The sequence below is a fragment of the Cyprinodon tularosa genome, unplaced genomic scaffold (genome assembly GCF_016077235.1).
Source record: "Cyprinodon tularosa strain WSP-4 unplaced genomic scaffold, ASM1607723v1 ctg235, whole genome shotgun sequence".
NCBI lineage: Eukaryota > Metazoa > Chordata > Actinopteri > Cyprinodontiformes > Cyprinodontidae > Cyprinodon > Cyprinodon tularosa.
Window position 1 is genome coordinate 973426 of NW_024038880.1, and position 12908 is coordinate 986333.

Sequence of the window (12908 nt, forward strand, 5' to 3'; positions counted from 1 at the left end):
GTAACATTACGAGAATAAAGTCATAAAATTATGAGAATAAAGTTAGATTATGAGAATAAATTTGTAACACTATGAGAATAAAGTAATAAATTATGAGAATAAAGTTAGATTATGAGAATAAATTCGTAACATTATGAGAATAAAATCGTAAAATTATGAGAATAAAGTTAGATTATGAGAATAAATTCGTAACATTACGAAAATAAAGTCATAAAATTATGAGAATAAAGTTGTAACATTACAAGAATAAAGTACTTAAATTACAAGAGTAAAGCCGTAAAATTACGAGAATAAAGTCGCAGCGAGAATATTTATAAAATTAGAAGAATAAAGTTGTAACATTACAAGAATAAAGTACTTAAATTACAAGAGTAAAGTCGTAAAATTATGAGAATAAAGTTAGATTATGAGAATAAATTCGTAACATTACGAGAATAAAGTCATAAAATTATGAGAATAAAGTTAGATTATGAGAATAAATTCGTAACATTACGAGAATAAAGTCATAAAATTATGAGAATAAAGTTAGATTATGAGAATAAATTTGTAACATTATGAGAATAAAGTAATAAATTATGAGAATAAAGTTAGATTATGAGAATAAATTCGTAACATTATGAGAATAAAATCGTAAAATTATGAGAATAAAGTTAGATTATGAGAATAAATTCGTAACATTACGAAAATAAAGTCATAAAATTATGAGAATAAAGTTAGATTATGAGAATAAATTCGTAACATTACAAGAATAAAGAGAATAAAGTTGTACTTTATGACTTACTAGAAGGAATATCAACTATCTTATGAAGTTTTACTTTGGCATCAGTTTGACAAAAAAGGAAAATCTTTTAGCAGCAGCATCAAACTGGGCAGGATGTCAAAGTGGACTCACGTCTCTGATTGGTGGAGCTGGTCGACCGTCATCTGCCCCTTCTTACCTGTCTAATTAGCCTCATGGATGATTATTGCTGATCTGTTTCACCTGTTCCCCGCAGCTATTTATGATATTTGCTTTCTTGTCATCAGCAGATTATTCTAGCTGTTTCTGTGAGAGTATCATCAAGAAAGTAATTTTTCCTTTTGATTCTGACCCCGTTTTATGCCTCTGGATTTTCATTTTTTTTGCCTTTTCTCCGTCTGCTCTGTTCAGTTTGATTTTTGGTCTGACTTCCTTGAATCTGCTGGTTACTGGACTTAGACTGTGTTACTGACCTGAGCTTGGATTCTCCTTGGATACCTCTTAGGCTCTCTGATCGCCTGGTTTGTGAAACTGGTTTGAACTGTTCCTAGGCTTTGGATTATCCCTCACAAACAGAATTGCATGTCCTGCGTTGGCTGGCGCCAGCTTCCCTGCACCATTTGCTCTGAAGCGATAACGACTGCAAGCGGCAGACATCTCCCCCCGGGTTCCTCACTCTCTGAATCGGACTAAACTCTTTAACCAGGTCGATGACATTTTCTCCTAGTCGTTATCAGCTCAACATTCTTGTCACTGACCTGAGTTTCCTGTCTCTGCAGAGAATCCGATAACCCGCTCCGAAGAAGATCTGTTCTCTCTTTCTGTTTAAATAAACTCATTTCAAACCCTGTTTTGAATATTGGGTCCAAGCCTCTGCGGTCATTACAGGCCAGTGGGGTTCAGACAGTGGAGGGGCTCTGAGGGCCTTCAAGGCCTTCATGGCCTAAAATCAATTAAAAAACACTAACCTTCATTCACAACTGAAATTTTCTTCTTTTAACTGTATTAATTTATTCCAAACAATCCAAACAATGGTTTTACTTCGGTAGCACTGCTGCCTTGCAGCAAGAAGGTTTCAGGTTCGATTCCAAGTTTGGGGTCTTTCTGCATGGAGTCTGCATGTTCTCCCTGAGCATGCGTGGGTTCTCTCCGGGTACTCCGACTTCCACCCACAGTGCAAAAACATGACTGTTAGGTTAATTGGCCTCTCTAAATTCTCCTTAGGTGAGGGTGAATGGTTGTTTGTCTCTGTGTTGTTGGACCGGCGACCTGTCCAGGGTGGACCGCGCCTGTAAACAGCAGGAGAACCACTTGGGATAAGCGTGATGGAAAATGGAGGGACGGTTTCGTTTTATTTTAAGATGGTTTTATGCTTTATGTTGTTTTTTTTTCACTTTAGTGTTCTTACGGCAGCAGTGTTTGATTTTGGTTTTGTTCTGCATGTCCTCCACTGTGCTGGACAGCAGGTTAGCTGCCCTAGTGGTGCAAAAAACCAGCAGCTATCTTCCTTACTGTGGAGCCACCAGCAGTGCAAAAACACACTCTTCAGTGTGGTAGTAGTTACAGAGGGAAGAGGAATCATTTGTGTTATAATTTTCAGGATCAGCTAGGAGTTGAATCAGGATTCATCAGACTGATACACAGAGGGAGCTAGACAGGAAGTGTAGATTAGATTAAAATAGAATATTTCTTTTTCCATTGTGGGAAAATCAGGTCTACCAGGAACAAAGTGACACACCAAAGAATGCAGATTCGCTATAACCAAAGGTTATAAAAGAAAAACAGAAAGTAAGTATGAGCAATTTATAGAATAAGACATAAAACTAAAGTTAATAATATATCAGAACTGGGGAGGAACATTGAAAAGCAATTAAAACTAATTTAGCTTACTTTATGTTTTTAAGTGCTGACAGTAACCACTGGCCGAGATTCTCATTAGTTCATTTCTATTGAATTTTTTTCACTTCTTCTGATGCATGATTTCTGGAAACATGATACTAAAAGGGAAAGAAGCCAATTATCATTTATTAAGGATCTGTGCTGGTAAATCACCTCCAGATGCCTGAGGATACAGGCCCACTTTGGCTTTAATCCACATTTTCTAAAAATTATTTCCCCTCATATATGATGATTATTCACCTCTTTCTAATTATATTAGAAGTTGCATTTTTAAAATACCTTAAAATTGCTTCAACTGCATGAGCTCACAGCTCTGATCTCCACACCTTGCTGCATGTTGCTGCCTGCAGATTTGAGATCATTTTTGTGGATGTTGGGCATATAGATTAAAACCAACTTTAAGGATAAAACTGCACAAGATTAAGTAGTAGCATAACACCAGAGGTGTTAATGTTTTTAACTTCCTGCTAAAATGATGAGAATCCCAAGATTTGAAGAAGAAGTGTTTGGATAATTATCGTTGAAGAAGATATTGGCTGCCTGTTGCATGTCAGAACTGATGTTTTAATCTAATTAGGACAATTCCTCTGACTGGATATACGGTTATATTCTTCATTCTGTATGTGACAAAGATTTGGAAATGGAATGAGAGCGGCGTCTTTTAGCTAAGAGCGAAGTGTAATATTTTGATAAGGCTGGAGTCATGGATGGCTAATCATCTTCTAACATGTATGATGTAAAATAAGATGATGCGGCAGACTGGAGATGAATAAAATGCCTTTTTAACTGTTAATCGGGGTCACTTCCTGAGAGGTGATCAGATCTCTGATCTGAGTAAAATTACACTTTCTATCAGAATCTGTTGTCATGTCTCCAGGTTGTTTAATACTTATAAGTTATAAAGTGTTATTTCAAGAGTTTTCCCCATGTAATCTTTTTTCAAGAAAAAGAACCGGAGAGATAGAGCATCAAGGTGCATAAACAGAGCCTAGCTTTTAAACAAAAGATTCAAGATTATTATTATTTTTTTTTTAATGAAAAGTAAACTTCTAATTGAGATTTAGGTGTCATATAATGAATATTGTACAGACTTGTGCACAGTCATAAGACTTGTCAAAATATAGTTATATTGGCAAAAGGTTATCCTGAGCTATCACTGTAGTTATGCTACTATAGGCTTAAAATGCTGGAGGATTTTTTTCATTTTTTCATTCATTTTTCAGTTAATTAATGTGTTCCATAACGTTTTGGATGATTAAATGAGTAATTTCAGGTCGAATAAAGGTTTGCAATTGCAGGATACAACCCCCCCCCCCCCCCCAGTGAAAGGCACGCTCACTGCTAGCGCAGTGGCGATATTTGTGCAGTTATCATGGCGGAACCAGCGAGAAAACAGCGAAATCCCATGTCGGAAACATGCTAAATTTTCAAACTCGAAAATTGGAACAAAATAGTCACTTACCGCAGTAGACATGGTGATTCGTTGCGTTCGCCTGTCTGCTAAGCTCAAAACAACCGCGCCTGGCTTGACAGAGAAACCAGGAGAACAGCTGAGCATATTTACGACAGTGCACTTTTACTTTCGCCCTCTGGGGGGAGCCTCGCTGGAAAATCAACACCGTTTGCATAGTATACCTTTAAACAGCACTTTCTTTTTTTAACTCTACTGAATTCTACTTATTTTCTCCAACTTATTCCCGTTTTGACTTTATAAGTGTCGCAGAGTTCATCTGCTTCACTGTTTCTTACCTAGGCTGAGCCACCTGTGGAGTTAGTTTACCAATACCCTTTCTAACATAGGTTAATGTTTCTATGATTGTTAAGTGAGTCGCTGTCTTCCCAAACCCTCTAGGGGATTGACAGTAGGGTGCTCACACAGAGACTGGTTCTCGTTCTGCTGGAGATATCATCTAGTTAAAAGGGATTCTTCCTCTTCATTGTTTCTGCGTTAAAGGGGAACTTTCTTTTTTTTACATTGGGCCCTTGATTTTACGTTATTTCATCATGTTCTACCCATATAAGTTTTGTGTCATTTGGAGCCGTTCTGAAGATATTCCGTTAGGTTATATCCAAGTAATGTCTTCCTATGGGCAACGAATTGAAGGCACAAACTAAACTGTTCATCATTTATTCTTTATGCTACGCCAGCATTCAGAACATGTAGCAGAATCACTGTACCCCAGACATCCACCGTTATATTTTTTATATTAATATTTTTTAAAAACAAAGCGGAGTGTAGATGTTCTCGCTCAGAGTAAAGCACTGGAAAAAATCGCAATCTAGGTAAGTAATTTTTTCTTAAAATAAATGCATTTGTTCTTGGAGTGAGGAGGTAAAACAGACATTTTGCCAATGGAACAAGACAATTTACATTTAAAATAAGAAAACACAATTGCATTGTCTCATTTCAAGTGTATGTTATTTAATTATCTTTTGTTAAGATTAAAAATACTCATTCCATTGGCATACTATCTCATTTACCTACTTAAATTAAGGGTAAATACCCTTAATTTAAGGGATTTTTACTGATTTTTAGACCGTTTTTCCAGTGAGCAAACTATTTTGGACCGTCGACCAGTAGAGTTTTGCAGTTCATTGTATTTCAAACAGACTAAGGCTTAAAATACAGAAAAAAGGAGGAAAACAATGGGGGTGTTAGAGTTTATTCATTTCAGATGTTTTTCTAGAGATTCCGAGGAAAATTGTTTGGCCTGTTAAAAAGTTATGTATTCATTTGTGTAGAGCTATGTGATTAAAAGACAGGGAGATGTTGAGCAGCTAAAAGGTCAGACTGCAGACAGAGGGTGACTCTGCCTCCAGCTGACGGTTACGTTTTTTCCCCACTTTGACTGTAACTAAAGAAAAACTTTCTCCATCTAACAGCAAACTGGAAAAACCAACTTATTATTTTAACGTCATCCAGGCTCTCTGTGTCTACATTTTTGTGTGCATCAGTTGGTGGCTCAGAGCTTCCTTGCGTTTAACCTTCTGAAAATGTTTTTTTTCCCCCATCCTTACTGTAAAAGATGAAGCAGCTTCCTTTAGAGCCAATAAAGTTTGTCCTCATTTAAATATTTAGGTTGACTCATGCTGGCCATGTGACCCGCTCCAGGCTTCCTGAAAGGCCCGGTCTTTGTGCCCACTCACACATATTTCTTCACGGCTGACGAGCCAGCTGGCAGGTGGGCTTTGTCATGTGGGTCAGTTTGATCAAACCAACCGGACCGGCTGGTCCGCTGCTGGAGTTCTGCCATGTGAATGGACTACGTGCAGAACGGGGCACAGTTCTGCCGTCTTCTGGTTGTGCCAGGCGATGGATGCGGGGGTTTCATGTCAACATGAAGCCCCGCCCACCACAGCCACGTCAAATGCTAGCTTGTGACCGGTCACCTCTATTTAAAGTGATGGCTACTCATTTTATATAATTACTGTGATGGCTGCAAGAGGAGAGCTCTGCCAGTTCTGGAAGAAGAGTCCAATAAACCCACAATCTGCTCCAGGAACCGACTAACCAGACTCCTCATTAAACTATAATTCTTTGTTTTCCCCAAATCTCTGCAGCTATGACCTCAGACATTTTAAACAAGAGTAGAAACTAAGTTTAAGCTAAAGTGAAATCAGTGATGCAGGAGTTTAGAATGAAATTTATAAAACTTTTCAGACGGGTTTCCTGATTTCTAATCCATCATTAAAATAACAACTGAAGCACAGAGAAAACTTTTTAATCTGATTTAGTTTAGGAAGGAAAAACTTAAGCATTTAATAGGAAAATGTGGACATTTAAAGTTAGTAAAGATGGAGTTACTTTAACATAGAAGCAAAGGTTTCAGTTCATCATCCACAGAAAAACAGCTGCTGGCCTATAAGAAAATTAAATATATGATGAAAAGTATGTTTTTTCTTCCACTTTCACTTTTTTTTTAGGCCTCAGAGCGTCTAAGTTTGCTGAGCTGCCGTCCATCAAAGTGTTAAAACTGAAGCAGAAGCTGGAGGTTCAGGAAGGGGGGGGGATCTGATGGATCCACAGCTAATCTCAGCGCTGAGTAAGTTACCCTCTGCTGCTAAACAACGTCATCGACCAGAGCCGGCCTGACTCTACAGCAGCTCCTCTGTCTGCTCAGTTTTTCCTCATTTCCTGGTACTCTGACCTGCAGCGTGGAGAATTTTAAGGAAAGATAACTTGTGTTACGAATGTTTGGGTCATTTAGAAAAAGCACATTTTGATGCAAGAGGCTTCCTTAGAGAAAGATGGCACAGGAAATGATGAAAATTCAGAGGAAAAATATAACAGAACCAGTCATGACAAATCTGAGACATCCAGAAATAAACAAACAAACAAGAAGACACGTTTTTATTCAGGAATAAAACTTTCTAATGAGAGGAAAAACACAAATGTTAGAAATGTTGGCTAATCTGTAAAGAATCATTTAGACTTAGATTTATTTGTCGTTTTGTTTACACATGTGTAAAGCAAAAATAAATGTAGTTTATAACAGCTCCGTGGACAATTTAATTTTTTTAAGTGCAGTCTTAAAAATTAGTAAAAAAATATATAAAAACAGCAATATAAACAAAACTGTAAATTTACAGTTCTAACATTTTCAGGTTTTTTTTTTTGTGCTTCAGCCGACATCCAGGACAGAATTAGTGATATAATAAATAAAGGATGAAAGGAAAATAGAAATGTTTCTAGATAGAATAAATCGAAATATGAATATTTATAGAAATCTTTTAATGCTAATATTTTAATGCTTTTAATCCTAAGTAAGTGTCTGTTCAGCTGCTTTTATCCCACCAAGCCTGATGGAAATCTACACCATCACAGGTTCACCAAGGCGGCTCTAATTCACAGCTTTCTCTTCAGAACATCTTCTCGCTGAAAGGTCAGGCTCGACTCTGTTGGTCTGGAGGCCTTTCTAATGAGAACCAGCAGAAAAGATGGTTCAGAAAAGACATTCTTTGGTCCCTGAGGTCATGTCAGCCCTTTCCTATCAAAGTGGCTCCTAATCCCTTCATCTGTTTGGAGGAAACGTCCGTCTGAAGCATCCCTCCAGCTTCACACATGAATATTTCCTGCTGTTTCTCTGCCTCAATAGTTCATACAAATGATCTTTTACATTCATATTTTTATTTTCTGAGAATCAGAAAATCAAAAATCATACCCTACCCTCCCCGAGATCATTTGCAAAACCTAATTGTTTAGTGTGAAAGTTTACTGAATGCATGAGAGGATCCAGAGAAAGAGATATTCAACCAAAAAACAGGAACATGTCCAGCAAGAGGAAATACAAAACTAACTTTTGCATATGCCCACAGTGGAAATAGAGTGTCCTGCATCGACAGGCGGGCCTGATTTTCCCACTCACATTGAAATCAGCCATCTTCAGCCATGCACAATGGAAAATAAACAGAAGAGACAGACCAACAACAGAGCAAAGAAGTATTGCATGATCCACAGAAATTCCTCTGCTGCAGCAGCTTGGTTTTATTCCTTTCAGTGAGAGAAATGGATCCTGCAGAACCAGCCTGTGAGAAAGTTTCCATAAACGGCGCCAGTTGCAACCCAGAGCCAAAGAAAGCAGAAATCTGGGTCACTGAGTTTGAACTGAATGGTCCAGCCTGCAGAGAGGAGTTCCCAGTTTGGGTTTTCTTGGTTCAGGTGGAGAAAACCAGTCTGGTAATCGGATCGTGTTTATGTAAGAGTTCAGGAGAACCGGAATGGTTCCTTCCACCAGAGGAAGACCTCAGCTCCTTTTTCACTCAGCGTTGGCTGCTGCTGTCTGAATGGCAGCAAACTGGATCTCTGTCTGTTTTCTGAGGAAATCTGGTTTTAAATTACAGAAAATCTGGGTCATTCTGAGCGTGCACAACTGGTTTCACTGACTTAGACTAAAATACTTAAATTCAGTTTTTTCATCAAACCATCTGTTTAATAAAACCAAATAAACTGTTAAAATATTCAACCAGATCTGATCTGGATTTTAAATAAATTGATAATTGATTGACTGATGACCTTGATGCCCCCACCATTGATAACCATGTCTCCCTGCAGCTCCAGCTGTGGTGGGACTGACATTTCTGCCCAGGTTTGACTTTGACTAGGCCATTCTTACACATCCTATCTAAGCTATCCCATCCTGTGAGTCGGGATGAAAGTTGAATGCATGTTTCCTGCATAGCCTCCCTTCCAATTAAATCAAGCTGCCACTACCGTGTTTCAGTATTGGGATAGTGTGTTACAGCATTTTAATGCACAAGGTATGTTTTTTTTCTTTTTAGGACAGTCAAGTATTAATGTTTGCAGCTAAGCATATAGATACTGTCATTATTTATATGTTTATATTGTGATATTTTGATATTTAGATGTTTTTTCTTTGTTTTTCTATCTTGTCACACGTCTTAATGATTTTTACCATATTTGAAGCAATTTTCTGTTAGATGTTGTTTCTTTGTGTTTCTGCTCTCTTGTTCTCCCTCGGCTGCAGCTCCATCCCTCTGATTAATTCTTGTGGTTTGACTGATTTCTCTTTCCTGCTTCTGTTTATAAACTCTACGCTATCACTTTTTCTTCCCCAGATCCTTCCTTTATGCCCGCATTTCCTCAATACCTTTTTTTGCACTTTTAGCTCCTTGCTTAGTCCCTTTGGTTGTGGATTAAAATGTTTATATATATATATATATCTATATATATATATATATATATATATATATATATATATATATATATAGATTTATTTTGATTAATTATAACATTAAGATGAGATTAAGATTATTTCCCACCACAGGAGGAAACTCATTTTCTTTTGGCTTTCCAAACATGAAATAGAATAGAGTCAAACACTCATATTGTAAAAAGTTTGAGATGCAAAAGAAAACACATGTTTAGATCTAACATCCTGTGGTTAAGAATGCATTTTTCATTGGGGTTTAAATTAAATTTTCGTGTCCCATTCTCTATGTTAGCTGCTGCAGAAACAGTTCTCAGGGGTTTGTTTTTAGTTTACAGCTCAGGTGACTCTACAGGGCGGAGAGAGGTTGAAATACCCATCGCTTGCTCTGACAGCGCCATGTCTGCAGGCTCTGACTGATAAATAAACAGACTGTTGGATCATGTTTATGATCCAACCTGAGACACATCATCAACATATTTAGTTATGATGCACATTTGGTCATTAATCACAAGTTTGTTGGTAGAGTGAAAACAAAAAAAGGTCAGAGAGCACAGATTCTCTGTGGAGGACAGAATCCAAAGAACCGGGAAGGAGCTGACAAGAGTTGATCAATTTAAAAGTAGAACTAAGATCTAGAAACAGATTCTAAGCAAACTGTTGGAGCTCATCTAGTCTTCAGTGACTGTGTTGAACAGATCTGTAATAACCTGTTTTTCTATATTTGATGCCAAATGCAATAATTATATACATAAATATACACTGTCAATCTACTTCGAATTTCACGCTGCTCAGTTAATAGTCTGTAGATAATAATAAATTCTGACTTTTTTCATTTAGTCGGGGAATAATGATTAACACAGTCAGATAAACACAAATCAAATGTGTTTGAGGTTTATCAAATGTATCTATGCAGAGAGAGGGCTGCTGCAGACGGGCTAACGTTAGCCCTGGCTGCCGTTACCCTCGGAGCTCCGCTGGTTGCCGCGGTCCTCTCGACTTTGGAAACTTCTTTTAAATTATGCATTAAATAGGTAAATGGGCCATATAGTGACACTTTAAAGTATAATGTTTTTGCCTCAAACTATTTTAAATTGTACTTTTACTTAACAACAGCAACAGAAAAGAGAACTTTTAAATTTCATTGGAGCACTCCATTGAAAGCTGCTACATCCGGGGACTTTGTCTGTTCTCTGTCTGCTGTTCTTCTGAATGTGTTTCACAAGAACACACAAGTACACTGTTGGAATAATTATGTATAAGATAGTTAATGTTTGTTGTTATGATGTATAATGTGTGACATATTACTGTTCCAGAGAGGTGTTGCACAAGCAGTATAGGTCAACTATCAGGTATCAAGTATTGCTCAAGCTTAACGAAACCAGGAGGTTCTCGGACCATTTGGCCGCAAGACATTTAAATGAAAATTGACCTGTTCACCGAGGCTGCAAATTGAATTGTATTTCTTGTTTCCTATTCCTTTAGCGTAACCTCAGCTTGTGTAACTAGGGACCCCCCCTCTGACTTTAATAAATAGCGAGGAGAAAGCTGAAGACCGGCAGAGTGGTTTGCAGATTTGTAAACTCTGCAGTCTCTTCCTACTCTCCTCCAGAGTAAAACTAAATGAATTGTCTCTGTGCCTTCTTTCTTTCCCTGTATGTATGTATGTATGATGTTTTAGGTGCTTAGACCTGACATACACATATTGAGAAGTGGCCTATGTGTTTTAAAATTCCTTTTTTTTCTCGGCTCCCTCTAGTGGTCTGGAGTACTTTCCTTTTTTTTGTGTTTGTGTATTTTGGAGTTTACATCATATATGTGTTTGCAGCTCGTTTCACTGTTTGCTGTGCAGCTGCACCTGCCTGCAACTATAGATTCCTACCAGTTTCCTGCTGTTTGTTTGTCTCTTTGACATTTCTTTGCAGATGACATCCAAGTTTATCCAGCAAATATTTGGTTGACGTCTTCACCCTGCAGCTCCAACACATCAGCTTTGTTATTCTTTACATCTTAGTCCTCTGAGTCAATGTCTCAGAAACAGACAAGATTTAACAGATCCATCTAAAAACAGCATTGAGACCGAGATAAATTGACACACCAACCTTTTAACCTTCACTTTTCGGTAAGAAATGTTTACTTCTGAAGGATGAAGTAAGATGCTTCAGGGTTTCCTGTTTCCCACCTATGAGTCACAGGTCTTCTACCTGGCATTGTGAGTTTCCACTGAATCTCAATGGACTAAGAAACACTGCTTGGTGTTTTACTGGATATATATAATAAAACACCAAATGGCCATTTATTCCTACAGTTTTTGTTTTGTTTTTAAATTAGTTAAATGGTTACGTTTTTTTAGGTACTACAGGACTTATGTTTTTTTTTTTCATTGCACACTTGCTCAGGAATACATACACCTGTGGACATTTCCACAGGCAGGACGATCTCACATTTAATCATGAAACAGCAACAAACATCAACATATTTGTTTTGGGATTTGGTAAGATAGATCAACATAGAGAAGCACATTTTAATCAACAAAATGCCACATTAATAATAAAACCTCAGAAATACCATGTGTCATGATTATATCAAGAGCTCAGACCCACATGCAGAGAAACCAATTCAGAGAGACCAGGGGAAAGGTTTAACAGGTTTATTGAAGAGATAATGCAGAGTGAAGTGTAGCTCTGAACACTGCTCAACCGGAACTGAAAAGTGAGCGGAAGACACAGCGGTTAGTTCAGGCTCAGTGGGAAATTTGATTCGTGAACTTGGAGAAGAGGATCTGGTTGCTGAATCACGTTTCCAGAGAAGTGGTTGAATCTTTGACTCCAGTCTGTGTGCTATTGTTCCAGTGTTTGTCTGATTCAGAGGAGGGCGGAAGAGGTTTTACCTAGAATGCGGTTGTTTGTAGGTGAACGGAGAAGCTGACTGCCACTCAGATTTCCTGCGGTACTTGAACGGGCTTTGGTGCAGATGAATCCCTTGCTCAGTGTGAAACTCAAACGGCCTCTTGGGGAAAAGTGGATCCAAACCTCCTCTTTGTATCCCCAGCTCAGTTTGAAGCTCAGTTGATCCTTCCAGGGAGAGAAGGTCAGAAAAACCCAGTTGGCAGGATGACTTCCTGCTGAAAGGCAAAGACAAAAAAACACTCTGGCGTCGAGGTAGTGGCAGTCAGCAGCTACAGAACACTCCGTTAACGAGGTATCAATCAGCAGGTGTGTGAGGAGGCGGACCAGAACCAGGCGCCTCCTGGTGGAGGAAGGGAGACAAACACAGAAACAAAAACACACAGACAGGAGTCCTGACACCATGTCTTTGTAGAGGTTTTATTCATTTTTTCCTATAAATCTTTAAACCTAGATCTGATCTGTGTGCAACAGTTTTCAAATCACTGTTATTGTGTTGCATTTCTGTTTGGGCTTTAACTAGGCCATTAGAAAATGTGATTATGGTTGGAACTGAAGCATCCATCATATCTCTGGCTGCTGCCAGGTGAACCTCTACTCTAGTCTCTAGTCATCTGAAGGATCTAACAGCTTTTCTTCCATTCTTCTGGATTTAGCTCTATAATAGTTATCAGTAAGATAAGCATCCCCACATCA